The sequence below is a fragment of the Pleurodeles waltl genome, chromosome 4_1 (genome assembly GCF_031143425.1).
Source record: "Pleurodeles waltl isolate 20211129_DDA chromosome 4_1, aPleWal1.hap1.20221129, whole genome shotgun sequence".
NCBI classification, from domain to species: Eukaryota; Metazoa; Chordata; class Amphibia; order Caudata; family Salamandridae; genus Pleurodeles; species Pleurodeles waltl.
Genome location: NC_090442.1, coordinates 924649703 through 924664800, shown reverse-complemented (window position 1 = coordinate 924664800; position 15098 = coordinate 924649703).

The following is a 15098-nucleotide window of genomic DNA, read 5'->3' as shown; positions in this document are numbered from 1 at the left end:
CTTTGGCAGGATGAAGCCCTCTGGGCACCAGCACCCCTCCAGAACCAGTGGAGAATGACATCCACTACCTCTGTCCTTGGCAGGATGAAGCACTCTGGGTACCAGGCCCCCTCCAGAACCAGTGGAGAATGACTTCCACTACCTCGGTCCTTGGCAGAATGAAGCACTCTGGGCACCAGGCCCCCTCCAGAACCAGTGGAGAATGACATCCACTACCTCTATCCTTGGCAGGATGAAGCACTCTGGGCACCAGGCCCCCTCCAGAACCAGTGGAGAATGACATCCACTTGAGAGACTGTGGCTTTACACTCCCCAGGATGCAGCAGTGGGCAAACCACCCACTTGAGAGACTTGAGAGACTGTGGCTTTGCACTCCCCAGGATAAAGCAGTTGGCAAACCACCCGCTGGAGAGACTTGAGAGACTGTGGCTTTGCACTCCCCAGGACCTAGAGGAATGGTACAGGGGAAAAGGACATTACTCACCCGGCCGGACCGTTATACTCATTGCCCACCAGTTCCCACCCATGCCATGACGCACATACGCTCACCATCACATGTAGGCCTCAGCCCCCCATGTATCTTCCAGCCACACCACTCAAAGCAGGCAATGCCCATTCAGCATGCTCACAGTGTACTCACCTGTTTGTCTGGAGGACCGTACAGTTGCATGTACTGGGGACGACCCCATTCACTAGTTTCTCCAACTCCTACGAAGTGAAGGCAGGGGCCCTTTCCTCCAGACACATGAGCCATCGTCGCTTCCAGACACAGGTCACAGCAGCACTTGCAGTGTGAGTCCTCTCCTGTTGAAGATCAGGTATCAAGTGAGTGAACAGACAGAAAATGGCAGTCACGTCCGCGGCGGTGCGTACCGTCACCGCCGGCGTACATCGTCATTGGCTCCTCTGACCCTTAGGGCCCAATGTTATCCAATGCAGAATAGCGCCGCGGTCTTTGACCGCCCACCGCGACAGTGTACAACGCCAGTGCAGTTACCTCATATCCCCTTGTCCCACCTTACAGGTCAGGCAGCCGCCATTTCAGGGGGCCAAATGGCATTAATAATAACTGCATCACACCTATCTAGGCCAGGAATACACACAGTTACAGGCACATTGCGGATTAATAAATTTCTGCAAATTACATTTTGTGATACCTCAGTGTTGGCTGACTCTCTGCTCGCTATTCTCCTCCATAGGGCACGTCTGCTGGGGCAGGTGATGAGATGGCGGCATCCTCTGGTGTACAGACCCCTGGTGGACCTGTCAACAATGGAAGAGAGACACTTCATAGTCACATACAGACTTGAACGTGCAACAATCCAGGAACAGTGTGCCTAGTTGGAGCCAGACCTGATGTCAGCTATCCGCCATCCCACAGGGATACTCCTTCTAGTGCAGGTCCTGTCTGTACTCTATTTCCTGGCCAGTGGGTCTTTTCAAACAACACTTGCCATGGCATCAGGGTTGTCCCAGCCAATGTTCTCTAACTTGTTGTCCAGAGTGTTGTCTGTCCTGCTGAAACACATGCGCAGCTACATCGTTTTCCCTCAAGTGGAGGATTTGCCTACAGTGAAAGTTGACTTCTATGCCCTGGGACATATCCCCAACATCATAGGTGCCATTGATGGGACACATGTGGCATTAGTACCCCTACACAGGAGTGTACAGGTGTACAGAAACCGGAAGAGCTACAATTCGATGAATGTGCAGATGGTGTGTTTGGCCGACTAGTACATCTCCCATGTGAATGCCAAGTTTCCTGGCTCAGTGCATGACGCTCACATTTTGAGGAATAGCAGCATCCCTTATGTGATGGGGCAACTCCAGAGGCACCGTGTGTGGTTAATAGGTGAGGCCAAGGACCCAATACAGTGTGGATATGTGTCTGGGTATGGGGTTGTCCCTAAGGGTTAGTGTGTGTCTAACAGTTGTCCCTCGATATTTGCAGGTGACTCAGGTTATCCCAACCTGTCATGGCTACTGACCGCAGTGAGGAATCCCAGGACAAGGGCAGAGGAATGCTACAATGAGGTACATGGGCGAACTAGGAGGGTGATCGAACGCACCTCGGACCTCCTGAAGGCCTGATTCCGGTGCCTCCATATGACAGGTGATTCCCTCTATTACTCACAAAAGAAGGTGTGCCAGATAATCGTGGCCTGCTGTATGCTGCACAACCTGGCTTTGCGACGGCAGGTGCCTTTTCTGTAGGAGGGTGGGCCAGCTGGTGGTCTTGCGGCAGCTGTGGAGCATGTGGACAGTGAAGAAGAGGAGGCAGAAGAAGAGGATATCGACAACCGAAACAACATAATCATGCAATACTTTCAGTGAGACACAGGTAAGAAGATGTCACTGCCTCCCACATCTCATACTATTGTTGGAGCTAGCATAAGTCTGTCATTTTCACTAGGCGTATGGACCCTGACTTGTCACTTTGCCTTTCCATTTCACAGATGTGGGTCCCACTTTGTGCCCTCTGCTATATTTCCTCCTGGCCTACAGCTGTGTTACAGTGGTATGTGAACAAGTAAATTGACATTGCTATATTCCATGGTTATTGCAATTACACATTTGTGAAAGCACAGACTGACTCCAGATTGTTTTGTGATTGAAGTTTGTTTATTTCTGTGCTAATAAGTGGAGGGGGTTGTAAAATTGGCAGGGGTGTGTGTGGAGGAATGCCCATGGCAGAGTCCAGTCCATTTGTTTCACAGGTGCATTGTTCAAAGGGGCATAGGAAGTGGAGCAATGGCAGTTTAAGGATGGACAGGGTGACAAAGTGGAACAGAAGGGTGACATTCAGAGGGGTCTTTTTTTTACTGGCGGGGGTCTTGACAATGTTCTCTGTCTTGTTCCTGGATCTCAGGGACCATTTGCAGGGTGGTTCTCCATCTGCAGGGGGTGGGGTGCTGGTGTCGTGTTCCTGTGGCTGTGCTTCCTGTCCACTAGCGCCGGCAGAGGTGGAGGGCTGTTCTTCATCCAAGCTAGTGTCAGAGGCCCCTTGTTGTGCCACTGTGTCCCTCCTGGTGTTGACAAGGTCTGCCAGCACCCCTGCAATGGTGACCAGGGTGCTGTTAATGGACTTCAAGTCCTCCCTGATCCCAAGGTAGTGTTCCTCCTGCAGCCGCAGGGTCTCCTGAAACTTGGCCAGTACTGTTGCCATCGTCTCCTGAGAATGATGGTAAGCTCCAATGATGTTGGAGAGTGCCTCGCAGAGAGTGGGTTCCCTGGGCCTGTCCTCCCCCTGTCGCACAGCAGTCCTCCCAGCTTCCCTGTTGTCCTGTGCCTCTGTCCCCTGAACCGTGTGCCCACTGCCACTGCCCCCAGGTCCCTGATCGTCCTGTGTTATTGGGGTTGCCTGGGTTCCCTGTAGTGGTGGACACACTGCTGATTGACGTGTCCTGGGGACAGAGGGATGGGCCCGCTGGGTGGATGCTGTGCGGGTGTTTCCTCAGGGGGGAGGCTCTGTGGTGGTTTGTGACTGTGTCAGGGGAACCGACTGTCCCGAGGTCCCAGATGGGCCGGGCTGGTCATCTTGATCGAGTTGTTCAGAGCTGCTGTCATCACTGTGGGTCTCTTCTGTGGGGGGACTGGATATGTCTGGCACCTCCTGTCTGGTGACGTAGGGTAGGGGTCCTGTAGGGGTCTAAAAGCATGATTATTGCATCTGTGTGTGCCATCGTGTGCAATGCGTGCGTGATCCTGTACTCCAGTGCTTGCATTCTTGTCTTGGTCCTTGTGTGATATTTGGCTTGGGGTCTGTGTAGATATCTGTACTGGACATGCTTTGGTGATGGGTGTCCATGCATTGGTGTTACATGCAGGGCTTGTTTTTGGGATGTGTGGGTTGTGTTGGTGGGGTATATGTGGGTTGTTGGGGAAATGGGTGTGAGGGTAAGGGCGGGGTATATGATGGCATGCAGGTAGGGTGGGGGATAAAGTAGTCAAGATTTGCCTCACCAGAGTCCAGTCCTCCTGCTACTCCTGCGAGGCCCTCAGAATGCAGTATTGCCAAGACTTGCTCCTCCCATGTTGTTAGTTGTGGGGGAGGAGGTGGGGGTCCACCGCAAGTCCTCTGTACTGCAATCTGGTGTCTGGAGACCACGGAACACACAGTCTAAAAAACAGCAAAAACAGTGTCCAAAAAGTGGAGGGAGGCAGGCAAAAAAGTTAGGGGTGACCACCCCAAGGCTGTCAGGTCTAACACACATCCAAAGTGCAATATTGCACGAGTCTTGAGATGGACTCCTGTTGTCATGGGACTCCTGCTCGTACATCACCAGCTCAACTATGTTGTCTAATTATGGTTGGTGGAATGCTGCTATCCCGACGGAGTGCTACTTGCCAGCACTGGTGGCATGTTGCAGGATATAGCTAGTGCAATGTAGGAGACTCTGTCGACGCTGATGGCAGTTGAACCTCAATAAAGCTAAATATGGCAGTGTGAACACTATCAGCTTGATGGAGTATTATGCACTGCCGTTGTGGGTGATTGATGGTCATATCCCCAAGATCTAAATCAGGCCCTTAGTCCCTGAATACTGCAGTGGTTGCGAGCAAATTTAGAAACATGTTACTAGCAGCTCACCAAAGCACTTGCTCCTCCTGGAGTCTAACTTCCTCTGGATAGTGTTCTATTTTTGAACTGGCATTCCTGCAAGTCTCTAGCAGGAGTCCCTCGAACGTAACCACCCAGATATGCAAATATTTTGTAACTTATTTAGTAAAAAACTACTGAACAGATTTATTCCAAATCACAAAAAGTGCAATTTGAAGACTATGTCACGGTTTCGGGCGGGTCTGATCAGGACTTTGTTTGGGACACACCTTGAGGTCACTGAATATCCTAAAGAGATAGTATACTGGAGCAGAGGAGCAGCTATAGGCATACAAGGAAAGGACAGCTATGGATAGGCACAGGAAAGTAAAAGCAAAGCATCCCTTGTGTGAACACACAGGAAACAGATTACTAAGGGGCAAACACGCTGGGGTTGTACACAGAGTAAGGCGCAGAAACTCCCACGGTGACAGGGAATGTCAATGCCTCTGTGCAGTTTGCTCTTACAGATAGTCACCCTGCCAGCCCCATTGAAAGGAGGCGGCAGAAATGATTCTGTCTCTGGACCCTAGAGCACAAACAAGGAAAGTACTTACATACACAAGACACGCTCTTGTGGGTCCAGCTGGAAACACAGTAGCGATTCCTGAGAAAACAGCAATAGCACACTGTCACTGTTAGGCACAAAAGACAACGTATAGCACTGGACAAGGATGGGGGCTGGAATTGCCTCCTGGAAACCAGAAGTCAACCCCAGTACAAAGGAGGACACTTATACACTGGTAAAGACTGATAGAACACTTACCAGACACAAAGAACCAAGAAGAAAGAGAAACAGAAGGGAACAAACAAAGAGGCAGAGGCAAGAACTGAGAACAGGCTCAGGCTGAAGTAAAGGCAGGACTAGGACTTGAAAACAGAGTGCAAAGTTCTGGCTAGAACAAACAGAGATAGGACTGGGAAACTGAGAGCAGGCTCTGGCTGGAACAGGCAAGGACAGGACTGGAATTCAGGGAGTAGGAATGAGTAGGAAACAGGACTGGGAAACAGAGAGGAGGTTCAGGCTGAAACAAGGCAGGAGCAGGGCAGAGAAACAGGGAGCAGGCTCTGGAAGAAACAAACAGGTACAAGGCTAAGAGATAGGGAGCAGACTCTGGCTGGAACAATCAGGAGCAGGGCAGAAAAACAGGAAACAGGATAAAGTTGGAACAGCACAGCAACAAAACTGGAAAACCATCCGACAAATGGTCTGTAACACAAAGGAATCAAACTCCAATGCACGACGGAGATCTTGAGAAAATGGCTGCTTATAAGCAGTTCCAAGCTTGGCTGCACAGGAGAGGTTTCAGGTGTGTGTAATTTCAGATACTTGCAAGTCCTGGAGGAGAGGAGCCAGTGAAAAGGAGCAACTGGACTTCTCCCATAGAAAACGATGGGAAACAGAATCCGGGCTATCCTGACTACCAGGGTGTGCATTATGGGATTTGCAGTCCCAGGAAGCAAATGTAGTACTACACAAGTGTACCATGGAGAAAAGAGAAACAAACAGGAGTCAGCAAGGGACTCTAGATGGGTGTTCAAGGTGATCCCCAGGCTTCCGACAGTCCCCTTACAGTGCCCCCTGGACATGGGACGACAGAGTTGTAACAGACTAAGGCCCTCATTATGAACATGACGGTCCGTTCCACACCGCCGGCGGTGGCGGTAGAAACCACCAACAGATGAGCGGTCTGGACCGCCAAATAATGAACCAAACGAAACTCACGCATCCTGCGCACCACCCACCGCCAGGAAAGGAGTCCCATTGATTACGGCAGAGACCGCCCACAGGCCGTCGCAAAGGCCCAACCCGCCCATCAAATAATGAACCACCATTCCGCTGCCAGTTCCGGGGCGGGAACCACCGCCGCACAAAGCCAGGCAGAAAAGAAACAAATAGAAGGAAACACTTACTGGAGCTCAACAAAACGTGCAGTGGCAGCCATGGTCAGAGAGCTGCAGATCATGCCAGCCTTGCTCCTTGCCATATATCTACACAACCGAGACCGCCGACGAAGACGATGACGGTAAGTACCGCAACCTACGACACAAGGGAGGAAAGGGCAAAGTTACATACCCACCCACACCACCCACCCCTCAAAGCTCCTCCAACCCTTCCCAGCAGCAATAGTCAGACACCCCACACCAAGAGGGATGTACCCGACCAAAGGCCACTGCAACTTGGCCATAGGACATACAATAGCACCACAGGCATAAATTATTTAAACAAACACCAGGGTGGTACTGTGTGCAGCCCAAACACAGGCCACACATAAACTTTATTCAGTTGCTCACTGAGCTAAATGATTATAACAGGGCCAATGGCCAGTCCATAAGAAGTAAATTTTCCTTGGCCACAACTGGCCACACCTGACTTCCACAAGTGCTGGGTACGCCACTCAACAGGGCACCATAGGGGGATCCAGGCACCTCACGGCATGGGGGGGGTGATTTACGACGGGGTGGGACTTTGACTTGCGTAAGGAGGTTGGAGGGGGTGGGCTTCACATTTGAAGGGGGTGGGGGCTGTTTGGCTCGGGCAGAGCAGGATGTCTTAGGCTCTGAGCGGGCCTTCTTCTTAACTGGAGAAGGGGCACGGGAATGGGAAGGGTGGAACCGGGTGGGCTGCGATGTGGATGGGGCGGAAAGGGCAAGGAGGTGGGCACATTTCGGGACAAGATGGGTTGGGCCAGTGGGTTCGAACAGGTCTACACAGGAGAGGAAACGTTTCTTTGGAGCAATTGGGGTGGGCGTGGGTGAGGGTGTGGGAGTGGAGGCAAAGGGAGTTGATGTATGGGGTGTAGGTGTGCGTGTAGTGGGTGCCGATGACTGCTCAGTATGCTGTGGTATGGTGGATGTCTGATGGATGGGTGTCTTGGTGCATTTGAGGGTTTTGGGAGGTGGGGGCGGACACAGTGGGAGAAGACAGACAGCTAGTGTGGATGTATGCTGGGTGGGTGTCTGCAAGTCAGGTGAGTTTGCTGCATGTGTCAACTACAGTGGAGGTGGTGAGTGCATGTGTGGTGTATGGGGTGCATGTATGGCTGTCTGCTATTGTGGTGAGTGCAGGAAGAGGAACAGTAACAGTGAGTGAAGGTGCAGTGCATGAGAGTGTGCATGTAGAGGGGACAGACAGGGATGCGGAAGAGGCGGGCACACTGGGGGAAGTGGACGTTTTAGTGTGTGCAGGTGTCTGTTGGCAGTGTGAATGCTTGTGGTGGGAGGTGTGGTGCTTGTGTTTGGAAGTGTGTTTTTAGTATGTTGATGTGCTTGACTGCGTGTCTGCATGTGTGCCTTGGGCGGGTGAAGGGAATGGGGTGCTGGAAAGGGTAGAGGAGGTTGGAGGGGGGGACGCAATGGCCAGGGAAACTGCCTGCCGTCCAAGAGGAGGCCAGAGCCTGAAAAGATCTCTGTAGGGCAGACACTGCACAGTGAATGCCATCCAGATAGTCATTAGTCTGCTGCACCTCTGATGCTAGCCCCTGGATGGCATTTACGATGGTTGTCTGCCCTACAGAGATGGTTCTCAGGAGGTCAATAGCCTCCTCTGTGAGGGCAGCAGGGCTGACTGGGGCAGGGGAGGAGGTGCCTGGGGCGAACGAGATGCTCACCTTTCTGGGTGGACGGGCACGGCCAACTCGGTGGGGAGCATAAGGGAGGGCGCTGATGGTATGGGTGGTGGCGGAAGATCTCACGTTCGTGATTTGTCCACTAGTGTCCGCCAGCCGGAGGACCCCATCAGAGGAGGTTTCAGAGTCACTACCGCCTGTGGTAGTAGCCTCCCCCATTGAAGTCCCCTCGCCCTCCCACCCACTGGTCCCCTGGGTGTCTGTTGTCTCTACATCTGAGGATCCATGGGCCGCTGTCTCCCCACTAGCCGGTGCCTCAGCTCCCTTGTCTGATGTTGATGCTGTATCAGACACACAAAAGATAACAACGATGGGGAGACAAAACAGGAGAGACACTTGTAAGTAGCTGAATGCTGAAACACAATGGCCAGACATACACCTACCCAGCAGACACACCCAACAGGCAGCACTGTGCACTAGGCCCATGACCATGGCCCTGACTACTGAGCAGTATAGTGACCTACTCCCAAAGCCTGTCATTGCATTGAAGCTGAGGTAGGTGAAACCTAACAGGGACACCCCTACACCCTTTGGGGAGCAAACAGTAGCTGGACACCAGTCAAAAACCCTGCTTTAAGCACCATGAGCCCTATCGCACACACACTCATCCTTCCAGGCTGAAGTATGGGCTGTGAGTACTCACCCCTTGTGATTGCTGTGCAGCCTTCAAGCGCCCATCCAGGTCTGGGTACACCACCACCAGGATCCTTTGCATGAGGGGGGTCAGTGCCCGACAAGCACCCCTACCACGTTGGGAGGACTTCCCCAGCTGGGCCTCACTGATCTTCTGCGCCCAGTGCCGCAGGTCCTCCCACCTCTTACGACAGTGGGTGCTCTGCCGGTTGTAGAACCCCGGGGTCCGCACCTCCTTGGCAATGGCATGCCAATGTGCCCTCTTCTGGTGGGTGCTGACCTAGTAGGAAGACACAGAGAAGAAACACAGAGGTTAGGCACCTGCACAATGGCAATAGCTGGCTGATTGTTAGACATAGGACAGACAGTACTCCCAGACATGCAGGACAGTGGCACGCAGCATTCCATGCATCAGGCCCCATCCTGGCTCACAGGAGCACACATCAGAGCAATCCACTCCATTCATTACACACACAGTGCCCCCCAAACCCGGACTCACCTGTACCTCTGGCCGGCCGTAGAGTGTGCCGTACAGGGGCAGGACCCCTTCCACCAGTTTCTCCAGTTCTTCCTGGGTGAAGGCCGGGGCCCTTTCCCCTGCACCACGTGGAACATCCATAGCCAGAGGCAGGCCACAGCAGTGCACTTGTGTACTTGTCCGCACAGGATCAGGGAGTCAAGTGATCACACGATGACGAACGCGCATACGTTCCGTGGCGGAATGCACCATCACCGCCGGCGGAGAACATGATACGCCAGGATTCCCCATTGGCATCCATGTTAGCCAATGAGGGTGCGAACAGCGGTCAACACCGCTGTACGCTGTGACTTCAACCGCCAGCGGTCTTAGGTCACTTCCACAACGAAGGGGCAGAACTACATTGGGCAGACATTTTGCCATCACCTACGCACGTTCAAATTCAGTTTAGTCACAATGCGGGGCCTACTAGCCATATGAAGCACCTATGTCTCTAACCATAGAGTATATAAGCACACATAATTTACTCCGTACCCTCTTAGTGATGTCAATGTACATCTGTCAGGTTGCAGTTATTGTACAGACACTACTATGAAGAATGCAGTGAATGTGTTTAGCAAATATGCCTGTGTATGTGTGCACATGACTCCTTGTTCTTAACCCTCACAGGTACCGACCCTTGTGGCTAGGAAGGGCACCATCTGTGTACAGTCCACTTGTGGATATGGGGACCATGGTGGAGCGTCATATCATTATCACTTACAGACTCACACGTGCAACTATTCAGGACCTATGTGCATTACTGGACCCTGCACTGACTCCCAGAAATCGTAATCAGCATTCCATTCCAACTGAGGTGCAGGTGCTCTCCGCACTCCATTTCCTGGCCACAGGCTCATTTCAAGTGACAGTGGGCCTGGGTGCTGGTTTCTCACAGCCAATGTTCAGCCAGGTACTTACAAGATTTCTGAATGCATTTGTAAAACATCTGCAATCCTATGTGCGATTCCCCCAAAGTGCTGAGCTCCCTGCCATCAAGTCAGACTTCTGTGCCTTTGCAAACATTCTCCATGTTATTGGTGCCATTGATGGAACCCACATACCCATCATCCCCCTAAGAGTGAGTGAACAGGTGTACAGAAACAGGAAGAACTTCAATCCATGAACATCCAATTGGTATGTACAGCAGACCAGTACATATCCCATGTGAATGCCATGTTTCCGGGTTCAGTCCATGATTCACTTGTTTTGAGGAACAGTAGTGTGACACAAAAGATGGAACAACTCCAAGAGGACAGAGGGTGGATCATAGGTAAGTGTGCCTTTCACTAACTGACACATTGCAGAAAAACAGCCTGTCAGACTAAAGACATTCCAATGACGACTCTGTATTGACCATTTCTCTAGGTGATTCTGGCTATCCAAACTTGTGTTGGCTCTTGACACCAGTGAGAAATCCCAGGACGGATGCCTAGAGGAACTACAATGAGGCCAATGGACGTACTAGGAGGGTGATAGAGCGTATTATAGGTCTCCTGAAGGCTAGATTCTGGTGCCTACATATCTCTGGGGGTTCTTTGGCCTATAGGCCTGATAAGGTGTGTAGGATAGTTGTGGCGCGCTGCATGCTACACAACGTGGCAGTGAGACATTCAATCCTCCTTTTGGAAGAGGAGGGTGCTCCTGATCTGTTACCTCAGAGAGGTGGTGAGGAGAGTGATGGTGAGGATGAGGAAGGGGAAGATGTCAATTCCAGAAACCAACTGATACAACTCTACTTCCAATAACTGTCTGTGACTTCAGCCTGTATATGTGGTTAGTGACTGATACTGTAAGTGTGCCATGTCAACTAGGGGAAATTGGTCATGATATGCGAGTCATGGACCTCTTCAGCATGGTACAGACAGACATTATAAGCATTCCCTTCTTGACTATTTTGAAACACACTGTACCACCAGCATGCACAATTTGACAATAAAGTTTATCCCTGCCTGTTGCATCATTACTCCATTTTGTTCAACATTGAAGACAGGGGACAGTGTTACAGGTGAGATGTGTTGTTTATTGGTGGAATACAGTGAAATGTGCTATGTACAGTGATGGAAGTTGTTATGGTTGGGTGTCCTCAAAACCAACTTGGTGGCAGGCCTGTTTGATATCATAGGTGGGTCCTATTTGTAGTTTAGTACATTATTTAGCCCTCAGCTAAATGCAGTTGGTGAATGGGTGGGATGGTTGCTTGGCAGTAGTAGCAGTGTCAATTGTTGAAAGGGGGCTTGTTCTTAGCTGGGTTTCCAGTGCCATATCTTGGCCTGAGACTACGGGGGTCATTCTGACCCCGGCAGTCTCAGACCGCCGGGGTCAGGGTCGGCGGGAGCACCGCCGACAGACCGGCGGTGCCCCGCAGGGCATTCTGACCGCGGCGCTTTGGCCGCGGTCAGTGCAGGAAAACCGGCTTTCCCGCCGGTTTTCCGCTGCCCGTCAGAATCCTCCAAGGCCTTGGGGATTCTGACCCCCCCTACCGCCATCCTGTTCCTGGCGGTTCGCCCGCCAGGAACAGGATGGCGGTAGGGGGTGTCGCGGGGCCCCTGGGGGCCCCTGCAGTGCCCATGCCAATGGCATGGGCACTGCAGGGGCCCCCGTAAGATGGCCCCGCTTCTATTTCACTGTCTGCATAGCAGACAGTGAAATACGCGACGGGTGCAGTAGCACCCGTCGCACCTTCCCACTCCGCCGGCTCGATTACGAGCCGGCTTCATGGTGGGAAGGTCGTTTTCCCCTGGGCTGGCGGGCGGCCTTTTGAAGGCCGCCCGCCAGCCCAGGGGAAAACTCAAAATACCCGCTGCGGTCTTCCGACCGCGGTACGGTATTTTGGCGGCTCCCGCCGGGCGCGCGGTGACCGCTTGGGCGCCTGCTGTGGAGTTACTTGGGGTGACATGGTTGGCCCTTGTGATTCCTGGGAGGGTATTTCCTGTGCTGTTTCAGCTGCATGGGACAACTGTTGCTGGTTGTCCAGGACTGTTGTGGGGGCCTCTTGTCCGGTGTGGGTGTCTAAGGGTTTGTTGACCAACTGCAGCAGTGCTCCAGCAATGGTGGCCATTGTGGCACTGTGTTCTTTCCACTGCTCCATGGCCTGTTGGTGGTGTCTCAGCTGAATCCTCTGACTTTGCTCCAGGGTGGTTACAATCTGTGCCAACCTGTCTTGGGTATGTTGGTATGCCCCCAATAGCTCTGCAATGATGTCCTGGGCTGCTGCATCTATCCGGTACCCTCCCCCTTGACCCACTGGGGCACTTGACCTTGCCCTGGCCCCCTGTGCCTGTGACCCTTGCGCAGGTCTTGACGTGCCACTAGTATTGGGGTCCTCATCTTCCTGCATGTTGGGGGTGGGAGACTGTGGCCTCGGTTGCTGTGTTCCACCTGTTTATGCCCTGGGTCCACTGGTGTGGGCACGCCTCCCCTGGCCTGCTGGTCTTGACTGGGTGTTAGGGGTGACAGTGTTTTCCTGGGTGGGGCTGCTGCATGGTGAGCATCCAGGGCTGTGTGAGGGGCCTGCCTGCTCATCAGTGTCCAGGGATCATTCAACAGTGTCCTGTGATGTGCCTCTGTCTCCCTGGAATGCTGTGGCACTCCTTGTCCCCTCCATTAGGGTTGCATGGGTGGTGGTGCCTGTTGGGGGACATAGAAATGTTTGTTACATATGCAGGAGGGTTTGAGGTGGGCTGTACTGTGCAATTTAGTACTGGTGTGCCTTTCAGTGGCCTTCAGGGTTGCCTTTGTGAGGTGGACAATGTATTTAGTGGCAGTAGTGGGGTTACATTGTGGTGGGGGTTATTATTCCATTGTGGGTACGTGCAGGGGTGGGTGGCTGTGCACAGCGGAAGTGATGCGGGCCTGGTAGTGAGTTGTGGGTGATGCAGGGTAGTGGATGTGGTGGGTAATGGCTGAGAGGGGTGTGGGTCTAGGTGGGTGTAGGTGGGGTGGGGTGGTGCATGCATTACAGGTATGGTGTATATGGGGTAAATGTAGACGACTTACCCGAGTCCATTCCTCCAGTGAGTCCCTTCTGGGTGCAGGATGGCGAGTACCTTCTCCTCCCAGTCAGTGCAGTCGGGTGGTGTTGGTGGCGGTCCTACCCCAGTCTTCTGCACTGCAATGTGGTGCCTGGATGTCATGGCCCGGACCTTTCCCTGCAGGTTGTTCCATCTCTTGCGGATGTCGTCCCTGGTGCATGGATGGTGTCCCACTGCATTCACCCTGTTGACAATGGTCTGCCACAGCTCCATTTTCCGGGCGATGGGTGTGTGCTGCACCTTGGAACCAAATATTTGTGGCTCCACTTTTAGGATCTCATCCACCATGGTCCTTAGCTCCCTTTCGGTGAAGCGTGGATTTTTGAGGGGGACATGGTGAGGGTGGTGGTTGGCGTCGGGACTGGGGACGGTGTTTGGGTGCTCCTGTGTGGGTTGCAATTCTTGTCCTGTCTGCTGGTGTTCGCTGTCTGGCTCTGGTGCTCTCTGTCTTCTGGTCCTGGTTTCCTTGCAAGGGATTGTGGGGTGTGTCTGGGGGTGTTTTATGGTGTTCTGGATGTGTGTCAGGTGTGTGTGTGCTAAGCCTATCCAATGTGTGCACTGGTTGCTGTTGGGCCCACTTGTCGCCTGTGGCAGTCGCAGCCGCCAATGGTCGTCCGGCCTCCACTGTCCGCTGAGGTGATTTGTGCATCATTATTTGGAGGGTGGGACGTGGGTGTGCTTGGCAGTGGCGGGGTGGGGTGGGCCGGGACTCCCGCAGACAGGGTCCTGGCGGGGGGTGGTGGTGTGGGAATGTTTGGCAGGGTTGGGTTTTTTGTTCATTATATGACGGGTTTCCATTCGCCGCCGCCGGCAGGATTCTGTTCACCGCAGCCACGGCGGTCGGCGGTCTTTCCCACCATGTTCATAATGACTGCCTAAGATCTAACTTCCTGCTAAATTTGGTGTAATTTCTTTCAGCAGTTTTTGCAGTAATACTGCCTAAGGAAGACAATAGAAAAATCATAGGGATTTTTGCTTTTTGGGATCCCCTTTTTCCTGAGCCCCACTTGTTGGATCATCCCAAAACTGCCCATGAACAAACTAAGCAAAAAAGAACGCTTTTAAAAAAAGATTTGTGGAGATTCTTTAAACGATGCCAAAGTTATAGGCAAAACAAGAAATTAATTTCCTATGGAAATGCTGACCTAATGAAAAGTTTCCATATATATGGTTTTAATTATCGTAAATTTACTTACCATGAAGGGTAAAGGCTTGCATGGTAAGTTATTGTATGATTGTGTGATAAAGGCATCTGTGCGTTAAAGGTATTTGTGGCAAAGGCTATGTTGTAAATTTATGCATGGAAAGGGCGTGTGTGGTAAGGTGATCCATCTAGTTAAGACATAATTGTAATAAATATTTGCTTGTTTTTAGTTTTTTTTAAATATTTGCCTCTGTAACACAGTGCAAATAAGTGTGTTGATGGAAAAAAGTTTAATTCATTTTCTGTCATGCGTCTGGGACTTTTGTAGAACACAAAGTAATTTGTGAACCATATGTGGCGAATATAATGAATTAAGTAACTCATTTGTATGTTTTTACAGGCATCTGTATGGTGGAGTTGAGGCACATAACAAAGTGTATGCCAGGGTGGAGGATCAATGACAAAAGGCATTTGATCTACTCTCTACTAATGAAGAGTGGGAAGCCACTGAGTCCTTATCCGGAGAGGTCTTACTGAATAC